A 15076-nucleotide genomic window follows, 5' to 3' on the forward strand; every position below is an offset into this window, starting at 1 on the left:
GCCCGTCTCTCTCTGATTGAGTCGCTTGCTGGGGTTCCTCCCTTGAGCGATAGTCAGTCAGATCCGCAGGCGGATCCATCTCGGGCCGGTGTTGGGTCGACACCGATGGCTCCTCCAGTCACGCCCTCAGTTCCTGAGCCGAGCCATGCACCTTCTTCTGCTTCGCCTGTTGATAGGTTTAAGCAGATGATGTTGTTGATGCAGCAGCAGCAGCAGGAGTTCCTCTCCTCCATGGCTGGCATCTTTGCTCAGTCAGTAGGGGCGACTCCACATGTTTCGCCTATGCCTCCATCTGGGGGTGCTAGTGTCAGTGTCAGTGCCAGCAGCACATTCGAGCGATTTCAGCACTTGCGACCTCCTACTTTTGCGGGTTCTCATAGACCCGAGAAGGCCGAGTATGGGATTGACCGCATCTCTAAGATGCTGAGGCCGTTGCACTGCTCTGAGGTCGAGCAGGTTGAGCTTGCCACCTTCCTGTTTGAGAAGGAGGCCAGTTTGTGGTGGGACAGTGTGCTTCGCACTGTCGAGGAGGACTTCGTGTGGTCATGGCAGGCGTTTGAGGCGCGCTTCCACGACAAGTATTTCCCGGTGACGTACCGACACGAGAAGGAGAGTGAGTTCCTTCGCCTCCGCCAGGGAGGGATGTCGGTTACGGAGTATGAGAACCGGTTTACTGAGTTGGGGCGGTATGTTCCTTTGATCCTGGGTGATCAGCCGATGAGGATGCGGCGTTTTTCTGAGGGACTGCGACCTGAGATCCCATCGAAGATTTGTTGTGCTAGCATTTCTTCGTATGCGGAGCTGGTGAGCATGTCCTTGCGAGCAGAGCAGGACGGAGATAGAGCATCCCGCATGCGAGCATCGATGCCTCCTAGGCCGCGACCGGACTTTCAAGGTGCACCTTTCCTCGGCAAGAGGCCGCGAGTTGATTGTCCTCCTAGGGTTCAGCGCCGCCCGCTCAGCAGATGAGAGCTGATCTGAGATGTTCTTATTGTGGGAAGGTGGGGCACTTGGACCGTTTCTACTTTTCCCGTATGCGAGTAGGTGGTTTTACTCCACCGCAGAGGGTTAGCCGTCCGATGCCTCAGGTTATTTCTCCTCCTCCTCTTCGATCAGCGCCAGCTCATCCATCCTTCAGATCTGCAGTTCCTGATTTCAGGCCACCTCAGCGGCCCATGGTTCCTCCGCCGAATCGTCAGCAGAAGGCTCGTGTTCATGCGCTTTCAGCTGAAGCGCCTATGTCTGACTTGGTGCCGAGGTCCTTTGAGGTGACAGCGCATATTGAAGGTATTCCCGTTTCTGTGTTAGTGGATAAAGGGTCCACTACTTTTCTTATTTCTTATGCGGCAGTTAGGCGTTTGGGTTTGAGATCTGTTCCTATGCCTGGAGTGACGCTTACTACCGCTACGGGGATGTCCTCTGCTTTGGGCAAGTGTTGTATGGATTGTTTGGTCGATCTGGGAAGTGGATCGATCCGTGTTGATTTGCTAGTCGCACCGCTTTATCACTACGATGTTATTATGGGTATGGATTGACTCACGAGGATGCGAGCTGAGATTAATAGTGAAGCGAGATCAGTGACGATCCATGGACCTGAGGGCGAGACTGTTACTTTCCCAGTTCAGGTCAGTTATCCTCTTCGTATTGATTTTTATTCTTCTCTGTTGGAGAGTTCGGCCGATTTGGCGTTGGTTAGTACGCCGGTAGTTCAGGAGTTTGAAGATGTATTTGAGTCGATTCCTGGATTACCTCCTCAGCGTGAGATTGATTTTGCTATCGATCTTATGCCTGGTGTGGCGCCCATTTCTTTACCCACCTATCGGATGCCTCCGAGTGAAATGGAGGAGTTAAGGAAGCAGATAGATGGTTTGCTAGAATTGGGTTTTATTCGGCCCAGTGTGTTTCCTTGGGGAGCACCTGTTCTATTTGTGAAGAAGAAGGATGGTTCATTGCGATTGTGTATTGATTATCGCAGGTTGAATCTGGTAACTGTGAAGAATAAGTACCCTTTGCTCAGGATTGATGATCTGTTTGATCAGTTGAAGGGGGCACGGTACTTTTTAAAGGTTGATCTGCAGTCAGGGTATCATCAGTTACACGTCAAGGATGGGGACGTGCAGAAGACCGCTTTCAAGACCAGCTTCGGTCATTATGAGTTCCTTGTGATGTCGTTCGGTCTGACGAACGCACCGGCCGTGTTCATGGATCTGATGAACAGGGTATTTCGGTCTTTCCTGTTTCGATTCGTCATCGTCTTCATTGATGACATTTTGATTTATTCGACGAGCCGGGCAGAGCACGAGGAGCACTTAAGAGCGGTTTTGGGTACTCTTAGGGAGCATCAGCTCTTCGCACAGTTCAAGAAGTGTGATTTCTGGAAAGAGGAAGTCAAGTTCCTGGGACATGTGGTGTCCAAGGACGAGATAGCCGTCGACCTTGCCAAGGTGGCTGCAGTGCGGGGAGACGTGGTTCGATTCGAGGTGAGGAGTTTTGGATCTTGCAGCTACTATCGACGCTTTATTCAGGGACTTCTCGAAGATTGCCGGACCGTTGTCGCAGGTGACACGGAAGGATTTGAAGTTTGCTTGGAGTGAGCGGCGGAGTTAGCTTTTTAGGAGCTAAAGGACAAGTTGACGTCCGCCTCTGTAGTATTGCCGAGCAAGGGGTTAAGTATATTATTTATATTGACGCCTCTCGCGTTGGTCCAGGTTGTGTCCTTATGTAGAAGGACGGGGTGATTGCTTATGCTTCGCGTCGATTAAGGAAACACGAAGAGAATTACCCTACGCACGACCTGGAATTGGCAGCTGTCATCTTCGCATTAAAGCTTTGGAGACATTACCTCTATGGTGAGGAGTTCGAGCTCTTTTGCGACCACAAGAGCCTTAAGTATATTTTCACGCAGCGTGATTTGAATATGAGGCAGCGCAGATGGATGGAAACATTGAAGGACTTCAAGTTCGATGTTTCTTACCATCCTGGTAAGGCGAACCTTGTGGCAGATGCGTTGAGTCGCAAGAAGGCTTTGGAGTTTGCGGCTCCGCTGATGATAGCAGAGTGGGAGATGTTGGAGTTCGTGCGCGATTTTGAGCAGAAGCTTACGGTGGTTGAGCCGTATGAGGTTATCGCACACATTCGTGTACAGCCCATTATCGACGAGAGGATCGTTGCAGCTCAGGCAGGTGATGAGCTTTTGGTGAAGATGAGGCAGTGTGTTGGTACAGATGAGAGCTCCGACTGGAGTGTTAGTTCTGATGCGGGCCTACGTTTTCGTGGCCGGTTATGTGTTCCTGACATCCCTGACTTGAGACGTGAGGTTCTCGAGTTAGCCCATAGTTCTAAACTGGCAATGCATCCTGGTAGCACAAAGATGTATCAGGATATGAAGAGGTCTTATTGGTGGGACAATATGAAGGTCCAGATTGCTGAATTTGTTTCTCGTTGTCTCACGTGCCAGCAGGTCAAGGTAGAGCATCGCCGACCTCCTGGGTTGTTGCAGCCTATGCCCATAGCTGAATGGAAGTGGGATTTCATCTCTATGGATTTTATTTCTGGGTTGCCGAGGACGAGAAAGGGATTTGATTCTATTTGGGTGATCGTCGATCGATTAACGAAGTCGGCGCATTTCTTACCGATCAGAGTCACTTACTCTGCAGACGAGTTGGCTAGGTTGTATATCAAGGAGATAGTGCGTCTGCATGGAGTTCCCCTAGAGATTGTGTCTGATAGAGACACGCATTTTACATCTATCTTCTGGACTCGTATCCAGGAAGCGATGGGTGTGAAACTGAAGTTTAGCACCGCGTTTCATCCGCAATCAGATGGGCAGACGGAGCGTGTGAATCAAGTCCTGGAGGATATATTGCGAGCTTGTGTTTTGGATTTCAAAGACAGTTGGGATGATTGTTTTCAGTATGCAGAGTTCGCGTATAATAATAGTTTCCAGGCGAGTATCGGCATGGCTCCCTATGAGGCGTTGTATGGTCGCCCGTGCAGAGCACCACATTGTTGGGCAGAAATTGGTGAGCGTAGTTTGCTTGGCCCAGAGTTGGTGCAGGTGACTTCAGAGAAGGTTGATATCATTCGACGTCGACTTCTAGCAGCGCAGAGCAGGCAGAAGAGTTATGCTGATACGAGGCGTCGACCGCTTGAGTTTGTAGTGGGAGACCATGTTTTTCTGAAGGTCTCTCCTATGAAGGGAGTTCTGCGGTTCGGTAAGAAGAGGAAGCTGACGCCGAGATTTATTGGTCCATTTCAAGTTCTGGATCGAGTGGGAGCGGTAGCTTACCGCCTTGCTTTGTCCACACCTCTTGCGGGCGTGCATAACGTATTTCATGTTTCTATGCTGAAGAAGTACGTTCCTGATCCTTCGCATATTATCAGTTGGGAGCAAGTGCAGTTGAGTGAGGATGCCACTTATGTACTGCGACCGACGCGTATTCTTGACAGGAAGGAGCAGGTATTGCGTAGCAAGGTTATCCCTCTTGTGAAGGTGCTATGGACGCATCATGGTGTGGAAGAGGCTACTTGGGAATCTGAAGCTGAGGTCAAGAAGACCTACCCTCTGATCCTCGAGGATTATATGAAGGTATGAATTTCGAGGACGAAATTTTCTTTAAGGGGGGTAGATTGTAACGACCTTGGATTTTCTTGTGCTAATCTTTCCTTAAGTAGTTGTTTTGGGGTAATGAGCGTTTTACTCGATTGCTTGTGAAATCCGCATCAATCACTTTAAATTGTATCTGCATGGCTCTAAACGTGTAGATTAGTGAGCGCTACGTTACTCTGAAATCTGGGATCCATCGCTAAATCCAGTTGTTCTGGAGAATTTTTGGGAGATCTGGATCGGACCTGGACCGCGCGTCGAAAGTCCGATGGCGATGATCTTAGGCTGTTGCGGTCACCGAGTTGGGCTTGACTTTCACCTCGAAAATCAAGTCCATGTGATGTTCTGGGTCGATTTGGTTGAGCTCGGAGTGAAGAGTGTGAGAACGGTTGGAATTTATTAAGCTTTTATTGAAATCTGAGTCGTGTCGCGCGCGCGACGATTTTAAGCATTCGACCGTTGGATTCGACCCAATTTCACCCTCGATCGGGATGGTTGGCCCAGGCATATCCTAGTGCTTGTGGACACGATCGAGATTCCGTGACCGTTGAATTGAGTGTGGTCCGCCACTACTGATCTGAACCGATCGGTACGAAAACTCAGCCTGACCTAGATCCATGGTCAGTGAGCTTAAGTCCGACCTTTCGTGGTTATAGGCCCACCAGAAGTGCTTCGTTGGATCGAGAAAGACATGCTTTGGTTATAACCTAAGTATACCTTGACCCTGGGGTTATTTCTATCATTTTAAGGCCTATATATAGTCCTTAAACCCTAGCTCTCATTTCCATACGAATTTTCTCTAACCCTAGCTTGGAAAGAGAGTGGAAAAGAGAGAGTTAGTGAGAGAGATTGGTTGGTGAATCATCTTGATTCTTCCTTGTTATTCTTCACCTTTGAACCTTTACTTTGAATCGTTCCTCTGACGATTCTGAGTTCTTTTGGGGTAAGTTAACCTAACCCTAACCTGTGTTAGAGCTTAGATTAGACTTGGTGTTGTTGTATCTCATTTCCATCTTTGTTTTAGGGTTTTCTAGCTCCGTTGACAAAGACTACTCGTCTAAATCAGTTCGGTGGTTCTTTCTTCGCTTAAGGTGAGGACTTTGAGTGTATAGGTTATGGTTTTCAAGGCTTTCAATCCCAGTTAGTGGTTTATTCTTGTTATGGATGGGATTTCACATGCCAAATGTTGTGTTTGCATTGCTTTCCCGATATGCATGTGCTATATTGAGATTTGCGTATTCTATGTGTATTTATAAAGTACCGTATATGTATAAAATATGCACTTATGTTTGCCATGATTAATTGTCATGTATGTATGCTAGATGCATGTATGTCAACTCCTTGATAAAAGGAATTGTCTAAGTGCATGTATTTCAACATACGTCATGTATGTTGTTCCATGTATGCTAAGTGTTTGTAGAAATGCATGAATGATCTAAAGTGTAACTGATTACACTAAATGCGGGCGTTGAGAAGTGATTCTCAATACTCCTATGGATGCACATGTTTTCCTTTATGCAGTTACCTTTCAAGTTATTTACATGCAAGCATTTCCTATGCTTACACTTATGTTAAGTTGATATTCTTCAGATGTGTATGTACCATGATTTGAGTTGTTGATCCATTACTGTTTTATATTCCATATGAATATCTGTAGTAGTGTAAGGTGTTTGGGACTATGCCTTAGTCCAGGAAATCGGTAATTGACCCTATGAATCGTGGTTGAGATTGCTTTCGCCACGTAAGACGTATTAAACGAACCCGAGTCGTATTAGAGTTGTCGGCAGTGGTTTGGCCACGCGGAGTGTTTGCGCACTCTATGTCGCTCAATTCGACGTGCGCTCGTGCTAGTTGAGTTCGTCAAATAACCCGATTGTCCGATGTATGTTAACCATGTATGGACGCTACTGCTTGAATCTAGGGTACCGAACTTACCAGTGAAATCCTAATAACCATGGTACCTGATCCGCTAAGACTCATGAGCCGGACATGGTGGTATGGGACACCGTGGTCGAGCTGTCGGCCTACGTTGGGGTGACGAACCTCCCCGTAGTGACCAGTGAGCAACTTAACTCGTGAGCCGATTATGGTGGTATGGGACACTATATTCGTGCTGTCGGCCTACATTGATTGGTGACAAGCCCTTTGTAGTAACCTCGAGCATACCTGGATACCGCAAGGAGGTGACGAGCCGATCTGTGGTAGTAAGGGCATGAAAGGCGTGCATTGATTGGTGACGAGCCCTTTGCTACGACCTCAAATGTATGATCGTATGAGATGTCTAGGATTGACGACCCTAGTATGGATTACTGTTTGGATGGTGATATGAGGAAGGTATCTTAGCTTCCCAATCCTGCTGTATGAATTGGACTAATAACAACTTAGTAATCATATCCATGCACCGCATTTGCATGTGCTTTGTAGATGTGGCACACTTTGAGGCGATGTCATGCGTAACATAAGATGAAGACGCTGAGGGTGTACGTGTGAGGGCACGCATCATGTTGCATTCATACTTGCATTAACAAGAGTACTTAGGATTTAATTACTTATCCTGCTTTATCATTACTGTTTGATTGAACTGATAACATGTTAACCAGTGCCTTATTGTTTCACTGAGTTGATCACTCACTCCCACGTTTCTGGGGCGGTGTTACACACCCACCAGACTGTCTTAGGCCCTGATGTTGCAGATGTGGATGCGACGTCTGAGGCAGAGCGGGAACTGGATAACGACGAGGCTGCCTTCTCCTATATGCAGTTTTCAGACGGGTTCTAGCGAGCCTCGGTCTGTTGCGTGGGATCTATGAGATTATTTTTGGGGACTGAAATGATGTAATTTGATACTTAAAATTTTGTTAAATAACACTTTCACACGATCTGAATTGTATATGTAATTCAGGGATTTACACTTGTACACATTTTACTATAAGTCTTCCGCTTGCTTTATTTACTTATCCCTGAATCATATCTGTGTTTTGGCTTAATTTATTCCATGTTTTATGCACTAATACAGTCAACATACATCCTTCATTAAATATGTTGCATAAGTGATGTTTTGGAACTCGGGAGCTGAGTTATGCTCGACCCCCGAATTTCAGGGCGTTACATTATGGCTTTGGATTATTTCTTTGATGCTATCTTGCTTTCGTCAGACAACCCTTTTAAGAAGGATAGTTGGTTGAGCTTCAAATAGAAAACCCAAAAATATAGCTGGTTAGATTCATCTTTTTGTGAAAAACAGTATCATAGATTGCTTGTCATTCTAAAGAATCACTTTTATTAGGCAATTGATATTTGCAACCATCCATCCATGACTTGGAAAGAAGATAGCTACAAGGATGGATTGGATCATTCAATCAGTGTATTTTGCACGCGGCCCATGAAATGTGTTCTAGACTTAATGGACAATTCATATTGATCAGTTGGAGTGACCAAGTTAACCAATGCAACTAGGAGCAGCACTAGAACAACTTACGAGTTACCTCGGGTTTTCCTTGCACACTAATGCTACTCCATTTTGTTAGTAATTGATTGGATTATCATGTGCATATAATGCTACTCCAACTCTAAGAAAATGACAAGCCAGATTGCATTTTGTACTATACTTGCCAAACACCCTACAAGACCAAAATGCATTTTGTATTATACCTACCAAACACAATAGCAGACTATATTACAATTTGGACATGCGCGGACCAAATAAACAAATTCAAGTTTGTAGATAACTCATTTCCTAATTTCATGGGGAAGGTCCTGACTTCCAATTCTCTTGAATCCACCCCAAGATAGCATGGAATAATGGCTATTTCGCACCTAATGTAGATTAGATGAAAGGCGACAGTCATCGATATCTCCATTTACAGGATGGTGCTTAGAAGGGAGAGTCCTATGCTGTGATGGAATTGCAAATATACGTAAAATTGTTTTAGTTGCAAGTAACGGTATCAAATAACAATGCACATAGAAATAGAGTATGAGTTGTGAAGATATTTATTAAACCATCGACGTTGTACATCTAGGTGCAGGTGACCCAGACAAATGGATAGCGAAGAGGAGGAGGATGAACGTAGGGCCGTGGTCGTTCAAGCGGCGGTAGCTTGTGTGGTAGCGGTTGGAGAATACTGCCGAGCTTACATGTTTAAACAACCGGCACGTTATGGGAATGATGAGCGAGCAAGGTTCATCAACTCGATTATTCGGGCCACTGACCGGGACTGTTACCCAACTTAGGATGAGTCAAGAAGCATTTTTCTTGCTATGTTCTCTACTCCGTGCGAAGACACTTTTTCGTGATAGTCAGATGTCAGTCTTGAAGAACAAGTCGTTATTTTTCTTCACACGGTGGGCCATAACGTTCGCAATCGTGTCATAGGGCATCGTTTCATTCGCTCAGGTGAAACGGTAAGCCGGCATTTTCATCGCGTTCTTGATGCGGTGGTATCGCTATACCCTATTTACGTAAAACAGGCCGGACAAGAGCCACCCACCGACCTCCAAACAAATCAAAATTGGGCTTCATATTTTCAGGTATAAGTATTTTCGAAGGTCTCTCAGCTACTATACTGTTTATTTTGGTCCATCAATTCACAACTACACGTCGGTTTAATTCACATGTAACACATCATAAGACTCTGTTGGTGTAATTGATGGTACACATATTCCAACGCACATTCCAGTACCCGATCATGCTAGCTTCTGCAACCGGAAAGGAGTTTTGTCCCAAAATGTTCTTGCAACTTGCTCATTTGATATGAAGCTATTGTTGATAGCCGGTTGGGAAGGTTTTACATCAGATGCAAGAGTGCTACACAATACGTTGACTCAAACCGATGATCCTTTGACAGTCCCAAATGGTAGATCACTATATTCGTTGCACTGGAATACATTTTGATAGTTAATCGTTCAATCTGATACGCTTAGTGTAACATTAGTTTTAATGTGTAGGAAATTATTACATTATCGACGCTGGATATGCCCATTCGCTAGGATTTATGACTCCTTACCGCGGTGTTCGATGCCATTTGCAAGAGTATTGAACTGGCAGAGCACCGTCAAACATGAGGGAGCTGTTTAATTATCGTCATGGCCAAGCGCAGAATGCAATTGAAAGTTGTTTTGACTTAGTAAAGGGTAGATTTCAAATACTGAAGACGGCGATCCAGTATCCATTTGAAACACAAGTGAAAGTTGTCATTGCTTGTTTTGTCTTACATAATTTCATTCGATCTGATATTGAGTGCGATGAAGATCCACAGGTTGCTAGTATATCAGTAGACGAGGTTGAGGGTAACCCTACACCCACCGAGGTCTCCAAGCATGACGAGTAGCAGTGTTTATTTCGATCGAATCAAATGGAGAAAGAAGCGTGGATTAGGATGCACGATGCTATCGCAAAGCGAATGTGGGCAGATGCGCAATGTAATAGTAGGATAAGATAGCACAGTAGATAACTGTTACATTATAATTTATTTTTTGTAAGTTCTATCTTAACGTATGAAGTACATTACACAAAACGTGTTGTAACTAAGGGCCTGTTTGGTTTTCCAATTACCACGGTATCTGGAAGTAAAGAAGTAATGATTGCTGTTTTACTTGTATTTCTAATGATTACTTATATTTCAGTTGACTACAGTCACGTGTTTATTTTCTACAATCTTTTGAGTGGACTCTATACCAAATCGGCAATCTTATGTTTGGTTTATAGGAGTATTACATGCATCACACCGGCTGCAGTGTTATGGTGTCCATCACCTCATTTCTAACTTCACTGCAATGGCTGTTTGATTTCGTTTATTTCCATTGCATTCTCATACAGAAGAGTGGACTGACGGTCTTTGATCAATCTGTTGTGGGCCCCACCTCCGGTGCATGTTCCTCCCTGTCTTGGTATATGGGCCCCACTTTCTACATAAGTTTCTATAAGGCTATGCATCAGTGTGCCACACCTTTGCTTTTTGATTTATCCACGTCATTCATCTTCGGGCCCCAGTTTCTAACGGTGTTATATCCACGCCGTTCATCTGTGGGCACAACTATTTGAAGTTGTAGTATTCACGCAGTTCATTTGTGGTCCCCACTTGCTATAGTTGTTTTATTTACGCCGTTCAATTGTGGCCCCACTGGCAATAAGCGTTAGGTTCCATATACCAACCAACCTTCATAATATAGGTCGTGAAGATATTTGAAAATGGTTCACAAAAAAATGCTTCACAAAGCCAGTTCCACTACTATATGTGGATGCCAAAAATATCATCACTGATTTGAAAATAGCACATGGGTACCTGGTTGGTCTAATATTATCTATTGGAGGAAGACGGTCAGAGGGATTCAAATATAACAACGAATTGATATTAATAAACACGTCCCATAACGTTCGTAAAAGGACAACACAACTTACAGAGCATTTAGTCAAAATCTCTCTCATACTAGCAGTCATGCCATATTTTTTATAGGAACAAACTCAAATTATTAAAACAAGACAAAATGGAGTATGCACTGATCATTACTGATGATAGCATTGCAACAGACAAACAAGAACACACTCCACAAAAAAAATAAAGATTAAAATATTTTATTTAAACTGCGACAACATCATCATGCAATATCACACTGTCAGTTCACACTTCACTTGTAGCTTCTTCTGCCTGTTTACCAGGTAATATTGATTCAAATTTGTGTCAATTTTTTATTATTAATTAATCAAACCAGTATGTGGATGCTGTTGACTGCTCCAACTGCTTCGGCTTTAATTGGTTTTATAACCTTGTCAGTTTATTCGGTAACAGAATAAATTACATTGCTGAGTACAATCTAATGCAATCCAACTTCAGGCCCTATTTTTTGTTGGTTACAATTTAAATATTTTATGAATTTTCAGTCTTATGCATGATTGGGATACTTAAACCAGAAATTGAAATTTACCTACGAGCATTACACATGCACCTTTGTGGTCATGTGGACTGCTCATCTTGGCCTGCAGTTACTGCATCCGGACCACTCGTACAACGGGACTGGTCACTGGCGAACCTTTCAAAACTGATTATACAATCACAACAGATAAACATAAATATTTCCAGAGAAAAAATATTCTATTCATTATCTGTAAATATGCATATGATACTACAAATATGAATGGACGATGTGAATATAACATATATTGAGTAAGTAAATTCCCACATTGTTGAAATTAGCATGAGTCTTTTTGACTATCCAATTATTAGTTTTTAAAGCTGTTAGAGTGCAAAAACATTATGCTATTCTTCAAACCACTTTGGTAAAGAAAATCACCACCAACATTCACAAGACCTACTGCATGTAAATAATATTGCAGGTGTAATAACATCTTAACCCTTGCGATGATTAAATTTTCAATTCCACTGATAAAAAGCAGTTATCAGAAATAAAATAAAGTTGAGATACAAGGTAAACATTCTTTAATAAACAGTAAAATCACACATACCTCAATCACGAACGTTTATGTCAGGATTATTTGGAAGAGAGTCTCTGCCTATATACAATGACCAAAGAATTTTTAAAATGGAAGCTGGGAACAAAACTATCTCTACAATAACAAATCATGCTACCTTTTGATAGCACCACCAAGCCTATAAGAAAAGAAGTAGCTATAAAACTGTATACAAGCTCCAACAGGCATGAGCCATAGACGACTGATTCTCATAAATATGCAATGATAGGCAAACTAATCAGATGAGCTAAGACTGATAGTGTGCATGCAACATGTTTAGAGCTGAAGATCCTCCCAGATTGAACAATTGAAAAAGCAGATGGTTACCAAAATAGAAAAATACAAAGTGAGTCACCTATTATATGTTTTAGAGTTTTCATTTGCTGGGCCCCACTGTATAAATAACTTGGTTAAAAAATCAAATCAATCAGATGATGTGGTTACACAAGAGTGCAATGCATGTACATGGTTAAAATTTTTATTTACCTGCACATAAATCAGCAAACTCCCAGTAAGTTAGGTAGCTTGATTTTTATGCCAGCTCATAAAAATAAATGAAGGAATGACTGGAAATCTCTCACATATTTCCAACATTCCATTATATAAGAAATGACCAAACTACTATCCAGACCCTTAAAAAGTTTTGAGATTTCTATCAATGGTATAATGTTACACACCTTCAACCCCTGCATATATCTCTCATCATTAATGTCAACCATCCACACAATATACAGATCTCCAACCTGGCTCTGCTTTGCAAGCTGAAAGTAGTGTAAAAGTTTATACACCAACCATCAGCAAGCCTCAATAAAAACTGAAACACAGTCAGAAGGAACTGATTTTCCTATTATATATATTTTAAATGAACTATGTCAAACAACTGCCTTCAGGCTAACCTATATATAGCCTAACTCTTTCAATTTATTAGACTAGTTAACGCATGCACGCATGCCAACCCATCTCTTTCAATTTATTAGACTAGTTAACGCATGCACGCATGCCAACCCATCTCTTTCAATTTATTAGACTAGTTAACGCATGCACGCATGCCAGCCCGTTCAGAGGCCAACCCATGTGGCAATGCGGCCTAGATGTATGAGAGGCAAGCCTTTCCACAAATGGGGCCCCGCTGTTTAGAAGCGTCTGCCCAAAAAGTCATTTAACCTCGATCATACAGAAGGTAAACTGGGGATTTAGATTACTGTGAAAAAGATAATGTAAGAAATAAGGTAAACAAAGAGTAAATATGCGGGATATCCCGAAAATCCAACAAAACAGAGGGTAACATCTTATGGAGTGAGACCCGTTTATTTTCAAATCTAAAAAAATAATCCATGCACTGTAAAACCGGACGGAATGAAGACAACGGATCGGACCACCCCATTCTCCCACATCCACCAAATCTGGGATATCGAAACGGCCGTAAAAAGGTACTTTTCTTTGTAGAAACTTCTTTCCAGGGGCCCGCACTACTATCCCCTTCCATGCACATGCTACTAAACCCTTATTTGCGGCTTCATGTTAGCAGATTCCAACATACTCAAAGTAAACCCCTCAACAGTGACAACACAGTTGCCAGTAAACACAAGTTTTGTCTGAAAAAACTAAAAAAGGAAAAAACCATTGGAAATCCATAGAAGATAACAACAATTTAAGCATTACCTCTGCACTCTATTTCAGTCACCCAACGCAGCCGTGAAGACAGTATTTAATAGGGTTCCAGTAAGATCTAATCTCCCCAGACTGAAAACGAGAGAGAGAAGAATGGTTAGTATGGACGGCGTCTGGAAAGGATCCATGCAAAGGGAACTCAGAAGGCCCTGATCCTACCTTGCACGTGGGTTGTCGTCTATCAGTCCGCACTCGCTGCGAATGGAGGGAAGGGAGACATTCTCTGTGCGAAAATGAAATACTGAAATACATTTGTGCATTTGTATTATGAACGATTTAAATGGTACGGTGTCCCGCGGACCACCATACCCATTTCAGTATGACAAACGGGCGTTAGAGGATTACATTCAAGTACCTGCATTTCAGCAGGATATGACGTCTGATCTACCACCGTTTCCCACCAACTGCAGCGTTCTTTAAATTCCTTTTGAATACCATTAAAAATCAAACATATGTGAAAGTCATAATTGCCCATTGCAGGCCGAATACTGTTATTCGGGAAAACCAAACAGACCCTAAATGGATTGGGCAAGGATTATTCTTGTCCTGTTAATCAACTGGATAATTTGCCTAAAGCACTTCGACTTTCTTTACGCATTAAACTTGGCTGGTTTGATTGTTTGAATAACAGGGCACATAATAGTTTGTTTTCTATGTAGGTGTAATTTCAGACAATTGTTTATCTGATACATCCACACCGATACAGTTGCCCATTCGGTCCCCTGCTTTACCTACGCGATGTTCACTATGAGAAAAGACAGTCAAATCCCTTACAGAACCCTTCTTACGGGCAGCAAAGAACAAGTGGAGCTCTCCAATGGATCAGGTTCTATGTAACACATTGTTGGAATAAATTGTACTGGGAAGGAAAGCCGGCAATGGCTTCAAAAGAGAAGCATATCAAGTTACGGTCGAGCAAGTGATAAGACAAACAGGGGTGCCTATCACCTGTCAGAACGTACAAAACAGACTCCGATATCACAAAAGAGAGTACAATAATGTCAGAGACATGCTTGCTGCTAGTGAATTCGGCTGTGACAGTGAGCGTATGGTGGTCACTGCGCCAGATGAAGTATGGGAAGAGTATCTCAAGGTACTATTAAATTTAGTAGTTCTATATTTGTCTATCCCATGTATTAGCTTTCAACCCAAACATCTGATTATATAAATTTGAATACATAAAAATAATGTGGAGTATTCTATTTTTGTAGTCACACTCACGCGCTGCGAGACTAAGGGGCAAGAGGATCGAGAGAATGGATGACCTAGGGGTTATCGTCAGCTCTGATCAAGCGACCAAACATTATGTAAAGGGATCAAGGACAATGGCT

Source organism: Magnolia sinica, chromosome 10 (genome assembly GCF_029962835.1).
Source record: "Magnolia sinica isolate HGM2019 chromosome 10, MsV1, whole genome shotgun sequence".
In the NCBI taxonomy this organism is placed as follows: Eukaryota; Viridiplantae; Streptophyta; class Magnoliopsida; order Magnoliales; family Magnoliaceae; genus Magnolia; species Magnolia sinica.